The sequence below is a fragment of the Rhea pennata genome, chromosome Z (assembly GCF_028389875.1).
Source record: "Rhea pennata isolate bPtePen1 chromosome Z, bPtePen1.pri, whole genome shotgun sequence".
In the NCBI taxonomy this organism is placed as follows: Eukaryota; Metazoa; Chordata; class Aves; order Rheiformes; family Rheidae; genus Rhea; species Rhea pennata.
The window spans coordinates 41961349-41989203 of NC_084702.1; the positions used below are offsets into that span (position 1 = coordinate 41961349).

At 39.5% G+C, this 27855-nt stretch overlaps 1 long non-coding RNA gene across 2 annotated transcripts in view; it reads left to right on the plus strand.

Annotated features, from left to right (window-relative positions):
* LOC134153985 (uncharacterized) overlaps positions 1 to 27855 on the plus strand; it is a 115303-nt gene that overhangs the window by 79768 nt on the left and 7680 nt on the right. The window contains exon 5 of one of the 2 annotated variants that reach the window (XR_009961296.1): positions 24523 to 24676. The exons of the other annotated variant lie outside the window; for it this stretch is intronic. This is a non-coding gene — a long non-coding RNA (uncharacterized LOC134153985). Of the gene's footprint in view, positions 1 to 24522; positions 24677 to 27855 lie in introns of those variants that run through there. 2 annotated transcript variants of the gene reach the window in all.

The window sequence follows — 27855 nt, forward strand, 5'->3', positions numbered from 1 at the left end:
TCCCCCCTGTGCCTCCCACTGGCAGGGCCAGTGATCAGCCCTGTGGGTGAAGCAGGAGAGCTAGAGAATTTAACAAAGTGCTGTCCCCAATGCTGATGGGGAGTTTTCTTTGGCACTCCGCTCACAATGTTTCTAAAAGCCCATGAGGAGAGGCTACTGCATAATCCCAACCTACTTTGGCAACTAATCCCATGACATCTGTAGTATTTCTTAACACGTCTGGTTTAAGGACTGGGAGAAAAACGCTGCCTGTGTGTGGTAACACACAGCACCTGGAATTGTAGTTGGCTTGGCCTGGCCTTGATTGATGCAGGGAGATGCAAACCCTGAGAAACACTTGGTTTAGCATTTGCAGAAGCCGTGCCTATGTCGGTGTGCTCTGCCCAAAGGGTGGGAAAGTGTCTGAGTGTGCAAGAGACGTGGTGACAGTTCCCAACTGGGCAGGTGCTGATGTGAGGGGACCATATGTTACTCCTCAGCCTAGCAAATGAAATGCCTTGCAGCAGTCCTCCGGCACCTGACATGCATAAGCAGATGGCCTGACTGTATTACTAGGTAGCATTGCCAGCATTTGTCCTTTCCTAGTGGTCAAGCTTGGAGCAAGGACACAATTTGATCCATAACATTGGTTAATCATGGCGTATCACTGAAGGCTTTGCATTTCTGCATCCATTGAGTTTCACTTCTTTGGAGTCTGTTTTAAGTTGCTTTCCTCAGATGTAATTAAATCACGAATTAATTTTTCCCACCCCTTCATATTTACTAATATTAACTTTTTTTTTAGGACAACATTGTTCCTGGCACCAACAAATTGATTTACACGTATTAACCTTTTCTGATATTTACAATGGACTCATTAATTAAATTGACTCAGTTTTCTCATCTAACATTTCAGAAGTGAAAAGAGATATGTGTACAATATTCCTACAGAAATCATTTACTTTACTTGTAATACAGATATGAAACAAATTATTAAGGCAATGAGTGATCAAGATGTAAAGAAAAAGTGGGGTATAGTTAGCATTAGAGAAATAAGAGATTGAAACCTTATTCCAACTATCTGTACCTGACAGCTCCTTGGTCAGTAACTTTTTACTTTTCAGTAGCATCTTTCGTTAAGGACAATGAACTGACTGATAGATATTAGGTAATACAGATACTTAGCCGTACAGGTAATACAGGAAAGCTATGCAGAATCTGGGGGTTGAGCTGTTATGTTCTCCTATCACATTTTGATAGGATGCATTCATAAAAAGCATTTGGGAGAATTCACATTAATCATCAAGCATACTAGATCTCAGTATAATTTCAAATGTGTAGTGATATTGTTCAGAAGGGCATTTTATAAAAAGATAAGTATAGAAACTTTATGCTTGCAGCAACACTCATGGAAGAAACCCATTTGAAGCATTGTATCACACCACAGGAGAAAGACCACATGATTTTATCATCATGTCCTCCGCTCTAAGTGGATACAGCTACTCTTACTGCTGCCATATTAGCATGAGTACTTTCTAGCAGCACCAGTGTAATTAATGGAGGCTAACATACCCAATCATTTTCCCTCCCCAGCCACTGTCAGCCTGTGCATTTACACCATCAGCATTACTGTAATGGCAATCAGGAGACAGAAAAGAGCTGGAGAAATATGTATTGTTCCCCTGTCCTGGCTTATAGCAATTTCACAGTAGCATTGTTGATGAAAACAGGCTTCAGAAGGGGAATATTAAAGAGAAGAGAGAATTAAGAGGTAAGGGGACAGGACTTCCCAAGTGAATTTTAGGATTTTAATACCTTTTTCTCCTCGGCCGTGGCTGTAAAACAATCTGATCTTGCCATTAAAGCCCCTTTCAAAACATACTGGGCTCAAGAGGGAGAGAGAACTCAAAATGAGAAGAATATATTCAGATCTGATGGAGGATTAATTCATTCATTCATTCTCAAGCCTCCAAGAAGGAATGTGAAAAATAATATCCTCTGAGTGTTTGTTTATACAAGAAAACCAAAGGCATGCCACATTTAAATGAGGGTGAATTCTGTCAGCTGTGTACAAAGTCTGTTGGTTTAGAAAAAAACCACTGGTATGTACAGTACTCCTTTGACATGCTGTGCATCATTCTTCATTTTTCATTCTCAAATTTTCTGTGGAGCAGCCAGTAATAATTTAAAAGTACAGCATTTCTTCCTACAAAGTTCTTTCTTGGCAAAGACTTGATAAGAAAATTGGGCCTTCTGTTATCTCTGTGGGCTTATCTGTTAAGTTAAAAAAGGGGGATCAGGGCTGAGGTGTCACTGCTCATTGCTAGATGTAGTGAGAAGTGCTTTTATTTATATAGATATAGGTATCACAGGTCAGGGCCCAGTTTTACTATACACTATTGAAAAGAATGTCCCTGACATACATCTGGGCTTGAATGCAAGGGCCTAGAGACAGCCTGAATTGCTGCAGATGTTTGTGAGGAGAAGCTTGCTGAACTTTTTGTTTGGATAAAACGAGGTGGTTCTAGGGTGAAGCAGTAAAATTATAGTTTGTCTATAGCCCAAGATGATTCTTAGGCTTGCATTTTCAAATGAAATGACTGAAAAATATGGTAATGAAGGAGAATAGAATGGGATCGGAGGGACAGTGCTTGGTGAGCAATTTGGAAGGTCAGATAACGGGAGCAGACTTGCTAGCATTTTAGAGAACCAGAAAGAGAGTCGGGAGAGGAAAGAGCCATGGAAATCGAGGGAAAGCAAGACTTCAAGAAGAACGTGAGTGATTTTCACAAAGATTTCTGACAACTGAAGGAGGATGGGAATGAACTGCAGTAGGGGAACTTTAGAGGTGAGACTAATCTTGCTTTATTTTAGACATCCATGTTGGCTGTCTAGTCATCGGAGACTAGAAGTTGATTCATCTCATCCTCAAGCACACGCCTATATTTGATCAGCCTGATAGCTTACACTCTGCTGCCTGAATGAACTAAAATGGGTATGTAGACACCTGCCTCACAGGCAGATGCCTATACTGTCGACACCTAAAAATAGGGGCCAGAATCCTGCTCTAGCCATCTATTGTGTAAGTGCTAGTCATGTAGCTTAGACTTCTTGTCCTGTCTCAGAATGTCCTATTATAAAACCAACTTCTAGGGGAATTTTGCAAACTCATTGCCATATGCACAGCAAATAGAGAAAATAGGCAATATATTGAAGATCTGTGGCAGTGAGCAAATGGGAATTTGCTTGCGCTAGAATACATCTAGCTCTTTTTTGTTGGTGAGGCTAGTAAAGAATGGGGGTCCTAGACCCTCATCTGCATTATGCTATGCTGTGCTATGCATAATATGCATATGCAGAGCTATGAACTCTGGTCTTTCCTTCCTGCTATTTATCTAATCCATGTTTTCTCTTGCATTTTCTCTCACATATCTTTTTTTGCTGAGTAAAGACAGGAAGAATAGAGAATGATGGGTATATGCATACACATACATTCATCTCTATATTTGTATGTGTATAGTTGTATGCAAATTGGCAGCTTGATTTTTTAGGATGCTTAATAGCAACAGCTGAATGAGAACTTTCAAATGTCCAATTCATTTGAAAATCAAACCACTTAGTTGGGTTGCTAAGTATAAATGTATGTCTTCTATTTTGAAATACACATTTTTAAGTGTCACTGAAATAGAATGATGTGACTATGTTTTAAGTATATTGTAACATAGCAGCATTACTGCTGTCCTCAAAAGCACTAGGTCAGTGCAGCCATAGCCTCCTTCAAATGCAAAGAAAACTTAAGTAGATCTTATGGCTGTGATTCAGATACATGGTTTCAAGTATCAGAGAGGTTACTCTGTTGAGGATTTTATATTGTGCCCATTGCAATGATATTAGATCATCCCTGTGGTATCTGTTCGTTCATGTCTTAAGGAAGAATTGGACTTCATGCAGTTGTCTGAATTGGAGTCTGACCAAGATACCTCTTACATGGATAAAATGAGGACTGAGGTCTCTCAGAGCATTTAAACTGAGTATTTTACATCCAAAACACTTAAGAGATTCTTTCTTTAATCACTTTCTACTTCTTGCTGTCACACGTGGGCCTCTGAAGTTGGAGTGTGTTAGATTAATCTCAGCCAACTTTTATATTTTTGTCTGGCTGTGCCCCGAGCAAATGATGGCATTAGACATAACAATAACACACAGTGCTGTGCCTCCAACAGAGAGAAAACACAATCTGTGTAATTCATTTGCGAAGGATAATAATGGGAATTTACAGCACCAACAAAATCCAGGTCAGGACACTTTCAAGGTCTTGTAGTGCTCCAAGACAATACAGCTGATACTTGTGCAATGCACATAGCATTGATAAGGAAACTCAGTAATTTGAAGCTACATGGTTTTACTCCTATTTATCTTATAGTAGTTTGCTGCATGAGTAGACCCATAGAGAAAGGTTCCGTTTGGTAGTAGGTTAAGGATGTCAGATTCTGGCCTTTGGTTGTCAAATTTTTAAAAATAACTTACCTTGTTGACTACATGTGTCAACAGTTTCAGCAGTTAAAAGCATGTAATTTGAAATTTAGCAACAGTTTTTAGCTTCTGATCCAGAAATCCTTAGGGGATGTCTCTAAGGGATCCATGAAAGACAGTTAAGGAAAGCAAAGTTATTATGAATAGAGTTCTGTTTTTAGGAAAACCACAAATTGAAAAAAGGTTGACAGTTACTGAAAAAGCATTTGTTGTCTCCCCACCTAGAACACAAGAAAATAATGATGCACAAATTATAGGTGCCCAGATGTAAAAACAAATTTCACCAGTTAACTCTGAAGCACCTGTCATGGACCTCTGGAGTCCTGAGTAATGGCTGAAGTAACAAATCCTTAAATATGCAGTGACCAGTGGATTCCTAGGCTAAACAAATCCTCATGGGCCAAGCTGTAAAAATTCCTCTATTAAAAGAAAGGCCAAACAGTATTTTTTTTTTATCCTTAAGTTAGTTGATTCTCCAACTTTGTTTTCTAGAGATTGGAGAGACTTTCTATTGTTTTAATAAGCATGAGCCTTCTTTTCAGGATTCCTGTAGTGTAGAAAATCTACATCACAGTCACACGGCATTTATAACCTCTGTGAATCTTTCCATCTTGTCAGCTTCCATGAGAACAGGTAGCGGTATCCTGACAAAGAGGCCTTTAGTGCCAGCCTCACAGGGTTAACCGCAGAAGACCTTATTCAGTCCTTATTTGGGCAAAATTCCATTGGCTCAGCAGGAGTCTGTCTGGGTAAAGATTTGGGGATTTGACAGACAATGTTTATGAGTTATACAGGAAAACTAGCTGAAATAGTAATCTTTGCAGCCCTTCCTGATAGACTGATAGATTTTTTCAAGCAGCTAGAAGATTTTTTTATAATCCCTCCAAGCCATTCATTTCAGATTTACAGTCCTGGCTTCCAGTAAATGATGGAGGTTTCTTTCAATTTACCATCTCGACCAGGTGCCTTAATGAGCTGTGCAAGAGAGCTCACACAAGTCATAACAGGAGCTGAAGGAGCAGCCTCCTGCTTCAGGCACAGAACAGCTGCTTGCAGATGGTCTGCGGTGAAGAACCACTCCCAGAGCCTCTCCTCAGTCAGAGGAGATACTGCACGTCGAGCGCAAGGTTACGCTGCGTGGAACATCGTCCCTTTTCTCTTCCTCAGTATTCCCTGCGTGCCTGCTGCCTCACACAAACATTTCACGTGTTGATTCTGTGAGCAGAGTGGGGATACATGAATATCTGGTCCATATTTAAGAAATGATAGACGGAACAGGAGAATTTCTGGTGCATAGTTTGGTACTTCCTACTCTGAAAGGGGAAGAAAAGTTTTGTTCTTAGAACATACCCCTGTATTTTCATGGCACTTTTCTTAACACAGGACATGTGCATTTAGTGAATACTTACGTACAATTTTACCTCCAGCTTGAGAAAGATTCTTGCTTTCTTTCTCCGAAAAATTATGATGTAATGTTTTTAATGCTCAACTTACAAAGTGCTGAGTGTCTTCCCCTCTCTGTGGCCAATGGGATAGACCATGCCTTGCTAGCAAGAAGAGATCAGTAGTTTATTAATGAAATATTTCTGTATCTTTTGTGTGTGTGTTGACAAAAACGGAACCATGAACTGATAAATATTGTACAATTAAGGCAATTCATATTTGGAAGCAGATGCCAACAGTCTAGAACAGCATACTTAATGCACTTCACTTCTATACTTCTTTATTTCAAAATGTTACTATGGGATGAAATGTCACTTTTGTATTGAGTGAGTGCTTCTAGTGCAAGGCACGTTGCAGTACATGCAGCAATAGGAAGAGTGATATAGGTGTATATCCTTTCCAACCCCTGTTTGGCATGGAGTTTGCTGCTTCTGTCCCTTCATGAAGGGACTGTGTGAGCTTGTCTGCCTTTTTTCAACCATATCAGCTAGCTTATAGAAGATATTATCTCTCCTGACAAGCCTGGCTTTTTTATAACAGATGTAGACAGTGAAAGAGTTAATATTGTATGTAAACTTATGTTCATCAATCCTTCATTTTATGGACCATAGCATGAGGCTTCATAAAAGCAAAAGCTTTATATCCTATAAGTCTATTTTTGGTTCATTTAATGGGTTTATAGCAGAGAGTGATAGAAATTTTAAAAGGGAAATCAAAGAAGAAACAGAATTAACTCATGAGTTGTTTCAGTTGGATACCTTAACTTTAGGCAATAACAAAGTTATAGCCACCACAAGACCCATGGGGAGACAGGGACACAGTGATACGTTGTTTTGTGGAATCTCTCATCTCCTAGAACCGTCTGACCGTGGAAGGCAGGGCCATGTGTGAGACACAAAGTATGGTTTCCAGAGATACAGCTAGTTTTCCATGCAGCATGAAACTTCTGAAGCTCTTCCTGCAACATCTCCTCTTGTGAAAAAAAAATGGAAGCGAGACTAAATGTTATTGCTGCTTGTTCTGCCAATAGTAATTCTGTGAGGAACTGAGAGGAGCAAAACATTAAAAGCACTGCTCCTTCACTCCTACTCCTTGGCATCACAAAGCATTAGCATTAGGGTGAAGAGTCACAAAAATTCCTGGGATTAGCAGCTGCTCTGTTACCCAATTTGCTGCTTTTTCATGTACTCTCTTTCTTCATACTCTTACCTGGATCTCCTGGGAGAAATCAGAGGGACCTTTGCTTGGACTGTATTACTGCTATGATAGAAGAGTTCTTTTTAAAGCTATATGCTTAAGGTTCATGTTTTCTGTTTAAAGGGTGTTTGAGAAATATCTAGCTATGATGTAATTTGAACTATTAACTTTTAGAAAGATACTATCTTTATGAGACACTTCCCATATCTTAACCATGTCTAGGGAATCTATATGACAGTGCACAGTGATCACACTATGTATTAATATGAGAATATGAATGTTATCTCAGAGATGAAAGCTTAGAAATGCTATGCCTATTCTTACATTCTGTACATCTGCTTTAGTCCCACTAAACAGCTGCAATGATTCACATGGTAGTGCAATCTTGCATAATTGCCTTTGAGTTGCTGGACTTTCAGAAAGTGCCTTTTCTTCATGTTCTTCTCAAATCCACTTTCTTTCTAAGTCTCCCAACTTTGATCCTGAACTTTGCATAACAAATCTAAGAGCAGAAAAAATCATACAGTTATCACTGGAAATGATTATGATTTATTGTTTGCAGCTGTTGTGTTCTTGGATATCTGCATTTGGGCAGGGCTCAAGGCTTTCTAACAGCATCTGAATTCCCCAAACTGAGTTAATCTTGTTGTAAAGCAGAAAGAAAATTGTTCCCTGAGGCTGTATCCTGTCACACCCAGGATTACTCTAGGAACTCTAGTCTCCCCTTGGACCATGCAAGTCTGGTTGATACTAAAGATCTGGCAGTAACTAAGTCTTGTTGACAGTATCAGTAGTAATATAATGAAAATTGAACATCTGGGAATGGTTGTGGTGAGTCAGAGTTGAAGTGTATTGATGGGGAAGCTGCTGACAGTGTTTTTGTCTGGGGATGAGAGGGGCACAAACCCCTTCTGAAGGTGGAGTTAGTCAAGCCATGCTCTGCCAGGCTAGTACAGCATGGCTTGCAATTGCTACATTTACCTGTCTTAAAAGTAGGATGGTTAGGTCCCAGTTCTGTTATCTGATAAAATTTAAACCAGGCTGAGACCGTCTCACTGCATTCACTTATCCTTTTTCAACAACGTGCACATTTTGATTACCTAGGCTGAATCTGAACTGACAAGTTGTAACCCTCTTTTGCCAACTAACATACAAAGTCCCCTCTACAAGTGACTTTGTTAAGTCATGCTTCTGACACAACATTTTATTCAAAATACACTGCTTCTGGTTAGTCTAGCTTTCTGACCTGGTCCCAGAGAGTAAAGACTGGTTTTTGTTTAGCAAAGCCAGTGGTAAGCATTCCTGTCTTCACTGCGTCTTACTAGTCTTGGTTCCTGAAAGCAACGTTGTTTCTTAAGATCCAAAGGGAAAAAAATGGATTCTTGGGAAGCACAAGTTGGTGCTGTATACCACTGTTCCACAGAAATCCAGACATTGATTCTAGGTTCTTGAGATATAATTTAATGGAGAAGAAAAATGAAAGAAATATCAAAATTTTAAACACAAACGTAGATGTCAGCAATTGTGTGTCACCATATGATGGAAGGTTGGCAAAAATATCATCCAGATGGGCTCTCCTTCCCTTGACTATACTTCCAGTAATAATGAAAAGATCCAGAACTCCTTTACTGAAGATCTCATTGCCAGCTTCTTTTACACAGGGTTATAAAATTAGCTTCAAGAGAAGTGAGACTCTCCTATGAATGTGTGGAATTGCTCATCAATTTTTTATTGAGATCCATTATCAAAGAAGTGCAACATACAAAGTAATGAATGACTGAATCTCACTGAAGGTATGTAAGAGTTGGCAGTTCTGCCGTGCTTCAAAATTTAAAGCCTAATGGAGCATCCTCCAGCAAGAATTCGTGACAGCGATGCTGGATTCAAGGTTCTGTTGCCTAAGCTAACATCCTGCTCTGGCACTAATCCCACAGCAATATAAAACTCTTTCCAAAGAAATTGTTTTCCACTGAATACTGGATCAGGCAGTGCCATGCTAGTATTACAGATAAGAGCACAAATTGGCAATACATTTTACAGACCACTGCTTCCTTTCTCCTTAGATACTTTCTATGAACCGTGATCAACCAAGCTCTCCAGAATATTTCAAGCAAATAATTGGTGTTGCACTGCTTGGTCTGCCTTCATGGTGCCACACAGAGTAAGCTGTATAAGTAGGTATTTGACAAGTTTTGCAACCCTAGTCTTTGAAAATCAAATATTCTTTTAAGATCCCCTATTGTTTCAGAGGTGTCACATACAGTAGTGAAATAAAGTGTGGGGGGAGCTTGGTGGCAGAGGATAACTCTACCAGCTTCTTATTTGCAGCAAGTGTTGGTAAAGCACCACAAGATGAATCCCCAACACTACTGCTGTGTACAGAATAGTAAATGATGTATTTGTGTCTGCTGCTGGAAGGAAAACTGAATGGCAAATGTTTGCCACTTTGCCATCACACTCAAAGAAGTGGTCACCTCACTGCAAAGGAGATTTGAATGAACTGATGAAACTTAGGTCTTGATTGTGCTATATATGAACCTTGCACTCTGTCCTGTGTAAGTGTCTAACCTAGGTCTAGCAAAGTAGAAATACTGTCCTCTATGTAATATTTTTCATTTTTAGGACCTTTCATCGTCATTCATCCCCAGAATATCATAACATTTTCTAGTTAAAACCCACAGACCAAATTTTTCAGGTGGTTTCACAGTCTTGGATGTCCCTTTTCTGAGTCGTCAGCAAAGTGTCCCTGAATGTGCACGGAAGTGGGAAATGCAGATGCCATTTTATGATTGATTTTGTCTTTTGGTGGATGGAAGTCTTCTTTGTATATTTTCTCAGATAAACAAATATTTCAATAAAAGATGAGAATTGTCCACCTGAAGTCATTTCTGTTTTGGAAGGAGTCCTAGCAGGCTTAGGGGTCATAGATCCAGTGTGATTTCTCCCTCCTGAACCACAAGTTCAGGGGGCAGCGTGGGCAAAGTGAGATTTATTTTGCAAAGCAGCAGTTGGCATGATTCCTGTGGTCTAACCCACTGTTGGGTCCATGACTAGAAAGAGATTGGCAGTGCTGTTATTAACTCCCTGTCAGCCTCCCCTCCCTGCCAAAAGACAGTGGGAGCTAGACGCGACAGATAATCTGATCCCCTATCTGCTAGACTTCAGAGGGCAGGCTTCCAACGAGTGAATTAACACACAGCTAAGGTTTCAGGTGAGCAGAACTGTTCCGATAGCAATGTTGGCTGCATGAAGCATTGCAATTGCACTTCTGAAAAAGGCATGTAGGACTCCAGGATCTCATCTCTAGGCACAGTTCGTTTGGCTGTGCAAATTTGTCCGTGGAGTTTCAGAATTAGCATCTCTTGCAGGTGAGCTTAAAGGGACAGCGCAGAGATGAAGGTGTCCATCACAGTTGCCAGTCTGGCTGCTTGCTTATGGTAACCTCACTCTTTGACACTTTGCATGATTTGACTTAGGAATCCAGTTGTTTATTTTGCCTGAGCCAGTAAGGTGCGAATACAGCACACCCACAGTGTTGTGTTCATTTCAGCCACTATATCCACCTTATCAAAAGATAAGTGAAAATTGGCATATGCTGTTCCTGGAAATCAAATGTTCAGGATCTGAGTGCAGAGGCCTTTTGTGAGCGCGGGGAAACAGGCAGGGATAGCTGGTTGCTGCATCCTCAGCATAACAAGGAGACCTCATTTCACAGCTCTTCTGTTCTCCTCCACTAAGGAGGCGTAGGCATATTTATGACCCCCTATGTGTTTAATTGCACCCTCCATACCAGTGGCTTTCACTAATGTACAAAAACTGCAGTCAGACCTGAATGCTCATGAAATGGTGGTGTTTGGGGTGGAGAGTAATGCTGTGCTAGGGAACAGCATTTCTCTAAGTAACATGACGGGAGCACATGAATGACACTAACGGATAAGCCACATTCTCTGTGCACACAGAGCAGCTTAATAAAGAAAAGCACATTTTAATTCTTAGAATTATCTCTGCATCATACTTGAGCAAGGCGTGCACTTTGCACTGTTTTTTTTTCACATAAATCTGAATCTAGTTTCGTTCTCTTGATGTTAATCCTTTTGGGAACACCGAGATCCTGTGGCTGAACCTCTGGCTGGTTTTGCTAACACAGTGGAGGAATAAGGTCTCTCGTATCTTAAATCCCCCCTCCCCCCATTACCTGGGTTTTAGATGTTCTTGAAATTATAAATCTGTCTGAATTTTGATGTACTGTGTTCTGTGGTCACTGGTTAAGGTGGTTAAAGAGTTCTAATTTAACCTAGGTACTCAAACCCCTTCCTAGCCATAAAGGCTAAAGAATGAAATATTTCTATATTAAAAGTAAGCCAGTTGGGGTTACTTAGTTGGTGGTCTGCAGTAACTCTGCTGATTAGATCTTACTCTTCAGGAAGATATTTTTATCACTTCTGTTTTTAAGTATATTTAGTTTCCCCTCAAGGTCTTCAAAGAACTGAGAGGTTAAGTCTTCAGTGTTGTTCAGGGAACATTTTTGATTTCTCAGAGAACATTGAAAACAAAATGCTCCCCCCTAAACAGGACTGACCCTAAAGAAACTGGTAAGGCTTATGATGAAATTTCTGAAAGTATGTCAGATCCTGCAGCCGTTGCTCAACGTTTCACTCCATCCATACTGAGGCTTCAGTGTTTCTTCCCTTTGGCATTTTTCCATTCTTTCCATAAATAATATGCTGAAAGGCCAAACTGCTACTGAAACTGCAGAGGCAAACCTGCACAATTACAAAGAAACCTATTCCATTAAATTTCAAATACCATTTAAAAAAAAAAAAAAAAGATTTTCCTGTAAGAAGTCCAGTATATAATGAGCATATACACACATTTTAGCTGTAACCCTCATGCTCCTGTGTCATAGTGAGATAAATTATCGGAATCATATTCTGCATTGCAGTATGATTTTGTCTTCCAATCTGATATCAAATGAAGACTATCGTACATCAAAGTACATTGTATAATAAGGCTGCCACTGAACTGGAATGAGGACAAGCTACCATGGTTTATTAATGTTGCTGCTGAAACTAAAATAGAAATACGAAAGCCAAATTCTGCCCTAAGTAATTCAGGCTACCCTGAGAACCAGTGTGCCAGAAGGGGCATTCAGCCTTGGGGGTCTGCTGCTAGAGGGATAGATAAACTTCAGGTCTCCTTCTCCAGAGGACACTCTGGAAGAAGCATGGGGGTGAAACTGCAGAACAGATGATGGGAAGGCCCATTCTGGCCTTTCAGCAGACCACTGTCCCTGGAGATGCAAGGCTGCAGATGGCGTATGCTGCCATAAGTGTACATGGAACAGGTTTCCTTCTGTGCGTGTTTCATGTATATTATTTAATATAATGAGGGCTGAATCAGCATTTGGCTCACAGATGAGAGCACCACAGGTTCCAGTTATGGCACATTAGGTCTATGGCATTGCAACACAGCCTGGAGGGGAGTTTGTCACAGCCCTGGAAGTAGGCATAGATGGCAAGAGCCTCCACATTGTTTTCCATGTGTGAGATAAAGCTCATAGTGCAAATCTAAAAAATACAGCTGTGATAGCTGTAGCGAAATAAAGAGCAAAAATGGGGATCTGCTTTCAATTACACTTGCACAGCACTTCCTCTCCTTTCCAGGATTTGCCTGAAATCAGCTGGAACGAGAATCTGACCCAAAGATCTGCACTGCGGAAGGTTTGCAGCCCTGTACTTTCAAGCAGAAGTTAGATAATGTTTCTGTTACTTATTACTTACAATTAAGTAGTATCTATCCCAAGTACTGTTTTACTACTTCAGCTGACAAATGATAATATTTGATGGCTTTACAGTTTGCTTGAGCATTCTTCTAACGGAGAATTGTTTTCCAAGCTAAGCACAAAGAAGACATAGTAGAGCAAATGTAAAAAGTTTACAGAAGAAAGGTTTCAATCTCTGAAAACTACTTTAAATGCTTTGTGTGTATGCTCAATATGATCAGTAAAAACATATAGATGGACCAAATCTTCCTCCCACTGAAGTCAATGCCCATTATGGTGGTGAATTGGGTTTAGGCCTGAGAATTTTATCAGGACAACTTTATGAATATTTACTTGATAAAACTATACATCGTAGAACTTTTCAAGGCATCGGCACTCCATTCTTGCTTCCATTATGCCCCTTAGCCTAGCTGCCATTTTAATGATACTTCCTAGATAGGGTTTGGCAGGATGAAAGCAGTAGTACTTGCACAAAGAAGAAAAAAATAGCAGGTTACATTACAACAGAAAGGCTGCAAAGCTAAAAAAGATGCTAGCTTGAAGATTCTTTGCAAGTATTGCAAAATTCTATTGACTCAAGCAAGGACAGAGATGGATAGGATAATGTGAAAACAGAAATTATCACTTTTTGTAGATGAAAGGTTTAAAGCAGATTTTTTTTGTTTCCTGGTAAGTTGTACAGTTTAGAGAGCATTGGCTTCTTTGACAATTAGAACAGCAAATAAAGTAAATAACAAAAAATAATTCGACGTAGAACTTTGCAGTGTTCTGATTGCCATGATTTTGAATAGAAAATTTCTATCAGGAGGTTTCTTTCCTTACTATAATGTGTAAATTACTTTTCTGCTTGCTTGCTTGTTTTTGGTAAACGTAATATCCTTCCTAAAGAATGCAGTGATCACCACTGCATTTACATTACTGCACAGTAAAGGGCATAGTACAGTAGTGGCTGTATTATGTCTCACAGTGAGAAAGAACAGCAACTCTTTACATTTACATTTCACATTATATGAAACAAAAAAGATATTTATTCATTACTGTTAAATACAAGCAGTCATTATCTAATGTCTGTTTATCAGTCCAGTTCACCATTACGTGCCCTTAATATCCTAAAGCAAATGCTTAAACCCAGCATGTATCCAGTACATCTAATGCAAGAAGACATCAGTATCACTGCAGAGGCACCACTGTGCACCAGCAACTCTCCTGCATGTCTGGCAGCATCACAAGAGAAGCAGCAGACAGCAGGCCGTAAGCCTCCTTTGGACATTTGGACGTAATTTGTAGGTAGAAAGCCAATAAACTTTCTGTTGCACCTGTATATATAATGGACTTAATTCTTCCTGAACTTAAACGATGCCTGTTCGTCTATACTTACTTCTACTTTTTGTTGGAGTGGGAAGTATCCTGGTGGTTCGCTGTGCCTCAGGGATGGAGGTGATACTGAGGATTAAACATGAGGTTTCATTTCACAAAAATCATATGCTATCAGTGAGTTACATCCTTTATTAAACATAGCTGCTAATTTTCATAAGGGCAATCCTAACACTGAGCTTAAATTCTTACTCATATACAGTCACTTCTACATTATATAAATTATTGGCATTCAACAGCAGTCAGGTTTCCTGATGGAGAATATTAAATAGTTATAACTAATGTTTCATCTTCTCCCGAAACTTTTTGTTCTCCCAGGAGGTTTAAACAAAGGAAACTCAGTAAGTTTAAGCAGAAGGTACTGTGCCTATTCTCTGTGGTAACTGCTGGGACCGAGTTGATAGGACCCTGCCCACAGATGCCTAGCAACATACACCCTATATGCTACCACTCCCATTAAGCTTGTCATGGGCTTAATTGCACCTCCAAAGCAAAGTAACACTGTTTGCTTATATCTTAGGGTTCAGAGAATTCAAGCTTTTCCAAACAGCCACAGGTAATTAATATGGCAGCAGCAGAATGACTTGCACCAGATAGATGCTGTTACTTTAGGGCTTTAGTGGAATATTTAGTAGGTGAAAGATTTTCCTAATGCCAAGCCATTAGATTTATTAGTATTGTATGACAAGCAGATGTCAGATTCATGGTCAGTGTCGGCCTAACAGTGATGCCTAAGTTGACATAATGTCATTACCATGTAAAAATAATAGGGAGCTGTTGGGTAGGAGGGGCTGATGCAATGCCAGCATAATTATACACATCAGTATAAATCATGCCATGGTGCATTACTGTAGTGCAGCAAATTCAAGTGAAGAATGCTTGTTTTTCAAGATAGTGTGTTTAGCAAAATATAGTGATACTTTTGAACTAGAAAATAGAATGTGTAGGTATTTTGCTTACCATTCCCTCATGTTTATGGAATTAACAAATGTATTACAAGAATGTGCCTTTTTGAAATGATCAGATGCTTCAGTGTGAACAAATCTGAGTGAAACACATGAAGGGGTATATCTGCAAATGTTACAGTAGGATGCTGGCACATAACATATGATGAACACATGGTATGATCTAGTAAGCATGACTTAGGGTTGGCTGTGTAAGGTGCAAAATGGCTGATTTGCAGTGGGCTTAGGCAGATTACTAGACACATGATCATCTAATGCATTTTTTTCTTTTAAAAAATGTCACTTTTAATCTTTGCTCTCAGCCTACCTGTGGTGTTTCTGAAAGGTGCAAACAGCATATCCTTGTGCTGTACAGAGACAGTGTGTGAAATAAGGACTCAGTGTCTGGAGCTAGTGGGAGTGTTTCCCCTGAGAGAGCGCTTTCTCTCATGGATTCAATAACAGGTCATCGACGTGAGATGGCCTCGGGAACGCACTGAATGTGTATCTCTACCAGCAATCTTAACCGTATCTTCTTACTGTGTGTGCTCACTTTTTTGAAGTGTTTGGGCAACCAGTCTGCCCCGCAACACACAAGCAGTGTGCGTTGCTATCACAGGTAGCTGCAACACCCATCTCTGGCTTTTCCCATGATGAGCTTGTTTGCCAGCAGGCACTGGCCCTGAATTGAATCTGGCCACTTCTCTATTTCTCTGTTACCTAGTGCCAACTGGAAGGTCGATGTCTGCCAACATCCACCGCAATGATTTTTCTCTTGGCAAAAAAACCCCACGTAAGTATCAGAGATAGCATTTTTTAATCTGCTGGTATAATCGTTAATTGTGGCTACAATTCAGATTTTATATGTTAGACTGAATTGTATGTACTTTTCTCCTCTCTTATAACAGAGGCACAATTAGAAGTTAAGTATTGAAAAAATCTTGAGTTAACCAAATGATTAGAAATTCAGATATTTAGTCCTGCAAACAGCTCTGCCTGGAAGTTGTGCTTCTCCTTGCAAGGTGTTTCTGAGGAAGATGCTAAATGCTCCATGCAGCTTTAAATGATTCTGTGTGGAGCCTCGTGCCATATACCTTTCATATTTTGAGTATTCATCATAGAAATGCATGCAAGGTATTTACCTATTATACGTTAGCTACAAAACTTCATCTTGCCCACTGAGGATTATCAAGGTCATCTGGTAAGCAGTAAGAATAACGGGGTGTTTTTTAGTTCAGCAAAAGCTAAGATTGAAATCCCTCTCACTTTACTTTACTTTTCTCACTGCCTTCTCACTGTTCTTGTCCCCTAATAGATTTGCTTAGTTTAGCTTATATATATGTGTTTTCACTTGGATATAAGTATATGTTTTCAGTCTCCTACAGAAAATAATAAATAGGAATGAAGGGTTAGATTCATGCTGTTTCTTCCCACTTTCAGCAGTGGGAAGCCTACTTCAAATCTTGTATCGGTCGAGGATTTTACTCTCTGTCTTCCAAGAGAGTGTCCCAACATTCATTCCTTATGGCTCAGTGAATATTTAAGTGGTTCTTGCAAAGCAGAAACAAGAAAGGTTGAGTGATACTCCCTTTAGGATATTCTAAGTCTGGGGGCTGTGATGTTTGTTTGGGAGGCTCAGGTTGGTCAGCAGGATGTTGGCAGGACCCCATTCTAGTGTGCATTTGCAGGCTGAAAAAAATGCACACTGACAGCTCAGCGTCCCAAAATGTGCTGTAGCATGCTGGTTGAGACATTTTCTGGGAGGGGGGAATGCCAGAAAATCAAGTCTGGGTCTCCCATATTCTAGCTCACCATTCTAGCTGTCAAGCTATGCCCTCTTTCGTTGTGAAGCTAATATTGAAAATAAAGGAAGGGGGGTTGCTTGGACTGAAAGTACTGAAAGTACTTGCTAAATTGGGTTTGTATTCACAAAAGTTTCAGGATGGCTGAAAGGCCACATTTTGGGGAATCAACTCTTGCAGGGACTGTGCCCAGCTGAAGCCATGAGGCTCTCTCATCTTAGTCCCCAGGTGTCTCCTTCCGAAAGCAGACCTCCGGAGACAAGAGGTGGGCAGGGCGAGGGAGTGCTCCGCACTTTAGTCTTTTGTCCCCATGACTCAGCCGGCAGATCTGAACCAGAGCTGGGAGGGAGGTGATCTGCTGCTGACCTTGCTCAGTCACTGACACATTGCGCTCTCCCAGGAAGAAATGCACTTCTGCCCGAAGGGACACCTCTGCTCCCAGAGGAGCTCACGTGCTGTGGTGTCCCTCACTCAAGTCTGTTGTAAACCAGTCTGACATTCTTCTGTGTGCATCCGTACGCCTGTGGGTACTGGATGATGAGCACAGTTTAACGCTGCAACCCAAGCAAGGCCCTAGAATGAAAAAATGGTTTCATGTAAACCTTAAGGTCTTCTGAAACGGTTTTACTCTTTCCTGTTCCCTTTCTGTTCCCTCTCTTCTCTCCACCACACCTTCTGCACACCTGGCTGTTAAATCCAGACACACATAAGTGTAGATATGTTTAACGCTGTCTAGACAAGTACCCTATTAAGCTGGGCTGGGGCAGCAGTTGCCATAGCGATGAACAAATAAGGTTTTGCAGCTGAAAACGAGGTAGTGGGATTTGCATACGTTCTTTACGCTATAGTGGGGGGGATGTCAGAGTGAATTTACAGTGTGGGAAATGGCAGCTCAGTGTTAACTATTAACAGAAGAGCCATAAATAGAAAATGATATAGTTGGTGAAGGACTAGACTTATAGTTTCACAATAAAGGTGAAAACGGTAAGTTTTGAAATAACAGGCCCCCAAATGCTCCTAAATGCAAAGAAGAAGAAGAAGTAAGTTTGTAGGACTTCTGTTTCTGACTGTTCAGTGTGAAGCATGAAAATAATAATGAAAATAAGCATGATGTAAAACCTTATCTCATGAGCTGCTTTTATTTTTACATTTGAAGTTTACTCTGAAATTTTCACTTGACAGGCAGTAGTTTTTTACTTTTATGGTGGACCAGAAAGCCAATTTCAGTTTTCACACCATTTTTGACTAGCACTGCAATGGAATTGCTGGGGCCAACTAAAAAAGAAACCACCAGATTTTTTTACTGTAACAAAGGTTCATGTGAAAAATCTTTCCACCTTTTGTTATATTGTGTATTATAGATACAAACACATCTCTCTATTCTTACGGAAGGAGTTAAGCCACAGCAAGCAGTGTGGGAGAGTGTCTGGGGGAAGGGAGAGAGGCCTCCAAGGAGAGGCTGACGCCTCTTCTCCTTGGCCAGGAGCACTCCCAGTGGCAGCGCCAGGGACACGGCACCACTGCAGTCGTCCACTGCTCGTGTCCCCTTCTTGCCTCACTTATGGTTGCTTCCGGTTCATTACAAACCCATTTTCAGCTGTAAAAGAAACCAAGTGTAGGCAAATAGACCTTAACATGGTGTGTTTGCTTTGCAGTTGCTTTTATTTTCATCTGTAGTTCCTGCAGTTTGTTTCACTGAAGAGATGTAATTGTACTCAGAGGAAATACAGCAAGGAAGTACTATTTCAGATAATTATGACATGTTCATGAGTTTCTTTTCTCTTGAACCCTTTCTCTTTTGCATAATTTTTCTATTAAAGCTTTAGACGTTTAAGCTGTGTATTTTGATGTGTATATTAATATACACAAGAATGCCTGTGAGCTGTAAGATACGAAGGAAATATTTTTCGTAATAGAACAAGTTCAGACAAATTTAGTCTTAGTCCCAAATTTTTCATCTATAAATTGGCACTTGTCCCATTTTGAGATAATTATGATTCCTCCTTTCATGTGTTCATGGGAATAAATAGAGTTTTTCTGTTGACTTCAGAGGCAGGTAGATGTGGGCCCACAGACTTCAGAAGAAAAAATACAAACATATATCCAAATGTCAAACAAGTGTCCCCTTAAACTCCTCCTACTGAGGTCTTTGCCTGACCTCAATTTTGTGAACTGATCAGCTGTATTTACTTCAAAGGGAGATGAGTTAGCTGAGCATTTCTGAGAATTTTACTTCAAACAGGGAATCGTACAGATGATGTCACCTGAAAATTCCAGGGAACAGCATGGCAATTAAATAGCATGGGCTATTTATGATATTTTAAAATATTTTAGAATTGAAAGGTTAAACTTAGCCAAAAAAGAGAGAGAGAGAGAATTATTATTAGTGCATATGGATAAAATGCCTATGTTTTCTCGACCTCAGTTCTAGTTTCAGTAATTTTTTTTATGGAGGAACTACCGTAATGGTTGTTTCCTGAGATGAAACACCTAGTATTACACATTACTGTTTCTACCCATTTCTCATGTTAACTTTTGTGCAGGTGCAAAAGTTGGCTATTTTTTGTCTACACTTAAGAAAGTTCATAGGTAGGTGTGTAGGACTGAGGTGGGTAGGAACCACTACAACTTACAGTAGTAAAGGCAGTATTTTTGCCAGTGTAACCTAAACCCTAGGTCCCTAAGAAGTACAACTTGTATCCTTGAATGAGTTTTGTGACAGGATAATTGTATCTATAAAAATTCTTCTGTTGCAAGAGCTGTGTTGGTTAGGTGTGTATGTTTTCCTGGCTTCTTGCCAACATAGTTGTGTGGCTAAAACTTGCTGGTGTGGCCCATAGCTCAGCACTGAAATTCTTACAGAGAAAACTGAGAGTTAACATGCCTACTCCGATATGCTGCTACAGGATTAGATAAACTACAGGTTCTCAGGACATTTTCCGTAGGAATATGTTAAGTAAATGATTGCCAGTGTTTCTGCTAGAATGTAAATGCTCAGGTAAATAACTTCATAATGTATGTAGGCATCCTTTTTTCTTACTGAAGAAGCATCCATCTTCTCATCAAGCATCAGCTTCCAAAAAACTGCAAAATCTTCTGCTATTATTTCCAATAAATGTCCTTGTAAAAAGATTATCTCCATTATTGTGAAGAATGAACATGGTGGGGGGGTTCAGGATTATGTACAGTGTATATTGAAACCTCATTTTTGAGCCTCAGAGACTGTGAACTTTGGAGTTGTTTACAAACCTATTTTGTGCAAAATGAAAAATAAGGTCTATTTAAAATCTATGTTAAGCATTTCCCATACTCATAAAAATTGCTAGTACCTTATCTTAGGCATGCCCTTGATTTCAGGATATTAGTAAATTTGAACATTTTTTGACATAGTAGTATTTTAAGTACACTTGATTTTCAATATATTTACATTCATGTATTTCTCAAAATATTTACAAATATACATTTACCAAAGTATATTTGATTTATCAGTGTATTTGACTTACAGAGTAATTTAAGTCATTTTTCTGTTGTTTCTAAGGTTCAGGTTCTCATTTATTATAGTCTAAACTTTCTGTACAGATTTGAATCTTTTCTCAGCAAAAGTGGTAATAAAGCCACATATTCTGGTTAGCTGAGCCTAATACAGTTCTAAAAGATGTTACATAATTTTATACTTGAACAGCTATTTTCTTTTACAGCCATTATGGAAAACAACAGTTGCTTGATCATGGGGAAAAAAAAAAAAAAAAAAAAAAAAGTCTTTCTTCAAAAAATTACTGATAAAGGAATCATTCTTTCTCCAACCTACAATATTTTCAGATAAGTTTTGCATCTGCCTGGATAACCCATCTTGAAAATAAATTGGATTTAAGCTTTGGATTAGGCCCAATGTGGGATGTAACTGAACAGTACCACAATCTTAGAGTATCTTTATTTGTGCACATAGATTAGTTTGAACTCTGGTGGGGCTGGGGAGGAACCCATAGTTCTTATGTATTTCTGCAGTACATTTTGCTTTATCCTCAAACCAGTACCGGTATCAAAAATAGTATATAATAAACTCTTAAGACAAGTTTTTCTGAGTTGTTTCATTTAGCACTTACTTGTTTTGGAAGAAAGGAGGAGAAGCAGAAATGTACTCCAGGGAAATACAAGCCCAATATAAATGAACATTTTCAAAAAATATACAGTAAGTTGATGTAATTTGGTGGAGACCTATATGCTTCTTAAAAAACTCATGTGCCTTGTTTTGCATAGAATCCTTTACATATCTTTTCATTGACTTTTTTACAAAAAGCCTATTCAACATACCGTTTTTCTTCTCTACTTCTAGTGCACAGCTTTCCTTCACCACCACCTCTTGGCTCTTTGAGTCCAATATGCAGGGCTTCTTCAACCCTTCTTTGGGGGGTTTCTGCAAGGCATAGCCCAGAAAAAGAGTAGTGGAGGCACTGATGTATTGTAAAAATTTCTCTTTTAGTTCTGGAAGCAAGGCAGTCCATGTAATGGATGCTTCAGAAATAACATTCTTTCTCTTGTGCCCTTTCTCCCCTGCCCTTAAATCTCCCTGTCAGTTGTTATATAAAAAATAGAGAAATAATCAGTGTTGCAGTTTCTTGAAAAGTTTAAGACAAGGAAAGAAGGGAGAAACGGAGCAGGGGAACATGGCAGAGAAATGAACCTCCTGAGTTATTGAGTCCAGACTTTTCTTGTGACAGGTACCACAACATATAATCTCTTTGAGAAACCCTTCAAGCACCAAATACTATCTTAAATGTCAGTGGTCTCCTTTCTTCCCACCACTTCTGTGGGAGTGGTTGTTCCAGAAATTTGTGTGCATTCCTAGCGTGTTTTTGGCTATATTTTCCCCAGCTTGCCTTTTGCCGTTCCAGAGTGCCCTGAACAGGCAAACTTTGAGCAGCTCTTCGCTGGAATGAAGTGAATGCAAATAGACTCCCTCTTTCCATTTCTCTTGTCTCTGCAACCTTGATCTCCAATCCTGGGTCATTCTTCAGATGAGCTGTCCCATCAATAGCTACTCTTTAGAATCACAGTAGGGAGCTTTTCCAAAAAACAAGTAATCTGTAGAAGCAGCTCTGTAAATTGTCTTCCTTTTCCATCTGCTTTGAGATAGCCAATGCTGATTGTTGTGGTTATCAACAGTTCTTGCCTGAGCTGTTTTTTTTTTCTTTTTCTAAAGAAGTTACCCCTTCTGTTCAGAAGACTAGGGTCTGCCTCTCCTACGGTGTGACTTTCTTACTGTATTATGTCTTAGAGCAGCACAGATAACTGAAAGTGCTGAAGCCGACAAATAAAAGGTGCTTCAGAAGCCTACAAATCACATAACCTTCAGGTAATATAATGCGATGAAGAGCTTGGTAGTAAATTGTATGAAATGCTGTAGTATTGTTTGGCAAAATATTCTTTTTTGATTATCAGATGATAGAAGTGTGAGATCTCCTGCTGCTACCATATTGGAGTTACAGTTTTACCACTGTTTGCTTCCTTTGCCTGCTGTAAAATTGGTATATCTTATGGCTGAGTAAACAATCAAACAAGGAGCTGGAACCAGGCTTTTCACAGTGGTGCATGGACAGAGTATGAGAGACAAGGGCATGAGCTGAAATGAGAGGTTCAGACTGGCTTTAAGGAAAAACTTCTCCCCCACACCAAAACAGTCCAGCAGTAGCACAAGTTGAGCAGAGAGGCTGTGCTGTCTCTCCATCCTTGGAGGGTTTCAAGACTTGACTGAACAAAGCCCTGAACAACCTGGTCCAACCTCAGAGTTGTGTGCAGGAGGTTCGGCTGGAGACCCCCAAGCTCCCTTCCAGCCTGAATTAGCTTGTGACTCTGTGATCTGAAATAAAACAACCAGATTGTCTGCCATAATTTCATGGCTATGAAATAATCTCCATCAACAGACCCCCTCTCCCTGCCAGGCTGGGAAGTGTTTAAATGGATGTGCTCACACCATACCCTGATGGACACCTTGTGAAGGTGCTATCCAGTTGTTAAATGAAGCAGTTTGAATGGTACCATTCTGCTATGAACATACACACAGGATGTTTGTGGATGTTTCTACTCTGGAAACAAGGAGCAAACACACCTTAGTCATCTTACAGGCAAGAACCATATAGATAAAGAAAGGTTGCTCAAGTAATCAGATCTTGCAGATACTCAGATTCTTGAATTATAACATGGAAGAAATAAATTTAGGGCACTGAATCTTAGAAGCAGAGAATCCCAGAAGTCCACTCCAGGCTAGCAGCAAGGTGCTATGGTAAAGGCTATTTGAAGCTTTCAGTTCTCTTAAAATGTAATTTAAAGCAAACTACATTGTAATCTTCTGATCTAAAAAATGATACAGAGCTGCAGAAGTGCACTAAGGTGACCATTCTGGGTAAGACAGTCTCTTGGCTCATAAATACGGTAAAGCATTTTAAGTCACCATGGTTACCTTAGAATTCAAGCTATAGTTATAGTTCCAGTGAAATCCTGGGGCTGTGAACCACTTTGAGGTGAGAATGATGAGCCCTTCATTAGCTGAGCAGGTATGTATCATTCTCCCTATCAGATTGCATCACTTCCATTTTATTTTACGTGGGGTGAGTTTGAGTGATGCAGCCTTCAGCTGAGTACCTGTCACTCTCAGGCAGCTGGGAAGGGGAGACACTATGAATTGTTTCACTGAGGATGAGACTAGGGGCTTGATCTAAAGATCGCTGATGAATTCCTATTGAGTTCGGCTGATGCTGAATCAAGCTGCCAGAGAAGATCACCACCATGATGACAGTACCTTAGGCCAAAGCACCCAGGACTTTTTCTGTAGCCAAATATTTGTCCAGATTAAATGATGAGGATGGGAGGAGGGTGCATTTGTGACAGATCAGTCCATGCATGAACTGTGATGTGTCTTGGGGAAACAAGGCTCCTACCAGCAGGCACCTTATACAGTCACAACCTATGAGGAGAAAAATCAGAAAATCTAAGCATTCAGTTTGTTTGTTTGTTTAAAAAAAGTTTTAAGATGTTCTTTATTATTTCTTCTTTCCTACCTGGAGATTCCTTTCTTAGACGTAGAATGTTTCAAACAAAATGGATGAGTTTTATCAAATAGATAATTTTACCAAACAACTTTTAAAAAGATTACCCAGATCCTCTGAACAATCCTGAAAAGAATGTGACTCCTTCAAAATGTCATAATGATACTTCTACTACTTTCAAGTCGATCTTAAAAAATCCAAAGACTGCGACTAATTTTTAACTTGGATTTGAAAGTAATTAAATGATCATTCGTATATTATGATGGGTTTGAAGTCTGACGTTGTTTTTAAATCTATGAGTTAACATACAGCATTTTTCTAGGTAATCCTAAAGATGTTTAAGGGAATAGGAGTGGTTGTTAAACACACAAAAGGAGATCTCATCTATAATCTATGTAATCTATATAATCTATCTTTTTTTTCAGCATTTTAAATTGCTGTTGTGTGGGAGTACAAAGGCTGAATTTTGCCATTAGTCATTTCCAGGGCAACAGACTGTGAGGATGTATATTCAAGATTACAACTTCACCGTTGGATCAAGCAATAGCAACTAAATAGTGATGGCAAGCACTTACTTAAAAGCACCAGCAGTAAAAGTGAAAGGAAAACATGGAATAGTTTGAATGTATTTTGTTTATTTAAAACTTGGGGCACAATGCTTTTATTGTGATAATACAGCATTTCATGATATGTAGTAGAGTAACAGAAAAGGAGAATGAGACCGGACCCATTCTGAAAGACAGGACAAGCACTGAAGGAGCATAGTTACATGTCCCTCCTTCTCAACTTCTCTGTCTCTCTTGGTCCACCACCTCTTTAGTGTATCAGGAAATGAGAATGCCAGTTACTCCTGACAATACTGCAGGGATTAAGTGATATAGATATCTATTATGAAGTAGGCTTGATCCACTTAGTTTTTTACACACAGTCATTAACCATGTGTCAGGTGGTTAGATGAGAAGAGTGATGTAGTGAACACCTCCATAACCTGTAGTTAAATATTGGACTTTGCTGCTTTGTTGAACTTTTTCCCCTTTTCTTTTCATACTCTTAGCTTTCAGATTTCCTTTTATCTCCCCAGGAATATAAAATTTCTTTTAAATTGTAGCACTTTGGCCTTGAACATGACCAAATGCAGATCAACACTTAATTTCGTATAGTTCAAGCAAAGAAAGGCTTGTACGTTCTTATTGACTGATTTGCAGACCTGTACTAAATCAAAAGTGCCAGACATTGCCTAGATAAATGTAATGAATACCTAGACCAGTTCTCAGCTGAGATAGAAAAATATCCAATTAAATTAACATAAAACATTTTAATCATATAAAAGGTACTCAAATGATTCACAATATTACAGTAGCAGTTCCTCAAGATCATCTCTGCATCCAGCCTTGGTGCAATATAATATTACATGGTACTATAAATAAGTGTGATTGAATGTCACTCTTCAAATATCACCTTTGGCTATTCACTTCAGCAGTCACCAACTTTACCTCATTAAAGGCCTTGAATCAAAATTCTTCAGATTTGGTTCTATTGTGTCAATATTTTATAAGAAGATCAATTTGATTGATTTGGAATACTTTTCAAAGTATTTTCACAGTGAGTTTAGTTACTGCATGCTCTCTTTGAAGACAGTAATGCAAGTGCACTGTGTTAGACAACACAAAGCAAAATATGGTACTCTAAGGGACAGATTCTGTCATTTTACTTTCACAATTATTATAATGATATTCCTGTAGTAGGAAGGGCAATAGAACATGAGTACAGTGCCTTACTAGTACTGTGCCCTTAAAATAAATTGTATTTTCACATTACCAATATAATAACAGTGCAAAATGAAGGGCACTTCTTTATGTGATATGAAAAGCTTAGTCTTCCTGTTGCTTCTAATATTGTCTGCATTTTAGGGACAATGAAGAGTACGTCAGATAAAAATCTTTCTTTTTTGACAGCTCGAGGTCAAATTTTAAAAGAGAAGGGAAACAAACAAAAATCAGCAAATAATAAAAAGATATGACCAGGTCTTTACTTAGTAGCTAGCTCAGCATTAAGTTAGTGGCCTTCAAAATTATATATGGTCCTAAAATCAATAAAAGGTTGGGCACAAAATCAGTTGGTGCCCTACAGACAAGAAAAAAATGACAGATTGGTTTAAAGTGGAGAAATACAATAGCAGCATAAAGCTGCTCATGATCAATTATCTGAACCTTTCATATTACATAGGCTGCAGGACTTGCCTGAATTAATGCCATATTTCCATTCATCACTAGATCTTTGGACTATAGTAACTTGTAGTCTCAATGCTGTTCCTCAATGCTGGGACGGGGTTTGATAAGCTGGGTTCTGCCTGGGTGAAATGGCCTTTCCAATCACATAAGGAGAAGTAAGCAGTGCTTCTTCCCCGATTTCTCCAAGTTTCATTACATCTTCTCCAATCAGCATGAACAGGATGGGCAAGTGAAAAACCACTTTCGCTTTTCTCTGTTTCCTTCAGCTTTGTGTTTATACTTCTGTGAGACACTTGCTGTCTTCTAGTAGGCATTATGAATTTGGCAGTCCCACTACACCACCTCGGTCAGTTGTGCCACAAATTTCCTGATCCCACAACTGTTTTAAGAGTAGATGGTGAGCTTGCCTGTGCCAGCTGAGTTTGTCTTAGCTGAGCCCTCTGAGATGAAGTCTCGTCCATCAGTCCACAATACTATTTCAAAAGGAATATACTCCAGCTGCTTGGATCCCAGCATGTTCCTTGAGATTCCCCTGTACAGGGTTTAGACAGGCAATAACCTTCATCAAAGCAACTTACACTTGTACCTACTGGTCTGACAACTTGGGAGGTAATGCAGAGAATGATAAAGTGCAGCAGTGATCATTCTGCTTGCCGATGTGTCCCCTTCATTAAGCACTGCTCCCTGCAAACTTTAATAGCAGCTCTTTTAAGTTTAATTCTAGATATGGAATTTTTGATCTATATTAAGCAGTGAAAGGCCAAGAGCCACATCTTCTTTCAGTACACACCAATATGCTTATGCACAGTTGTATTTTGAAGTTTACCAATTACCTGGGGTTTCATCCAGTGAGTATAGACCGTGGGGATTTTGAATTTCTCTTGCTTTCTAATCAAAACAGCATGCACGCCAAGTCAAATGCTGAATGAAGTCATTGCATCAACTTTATTTGCTTTATCAGCCCAACTTGTAGTGTCAGTCAAATAACTATATCAAGTTGCCACGTGCAAGATAACAGTTTACCTCTTTGGCAGTGTTAATAGGCCTTGAAGTGAGTGTCAGTCATGTCTACTCTGGAAATCCATCAAGTGGCCAACCAATTAGAAGCAGGATCTTAAATCCTTTATTAGGCACAATCAGGTCAAGATGTGACCCAATTTTCAAACACAGAGAAAAATCTTTGCCTTTAATGAAGTCAAGAGGGAGAATATGTGTTCACTGCCTTTACAAATCAAGTCACTGTGTAGGTGTGTGACTTCAGGCACTTTGCCTTTGGAAATGTTGGTTCCAGTGGTTACTTTGCTTGAGAAAATTGCTTTTTAATCTAATCAGCTGTTCCTGCATTGGCCTCTTAGCTGAGGAGTTTGTCCAGCTCTGTACAGTCCTTCAAGGAGAGGCTTATAGCAGCCCTTCCCATTATCTCCGGCAGTCCTGTCTCTCCGGCTTTAAAGACCTCTGTGCTTCATATGTCTCAAAGGCTCCCCTAGGAGTCATGGTAGGAATCTGGAAAGGGTCAGAGACACCATG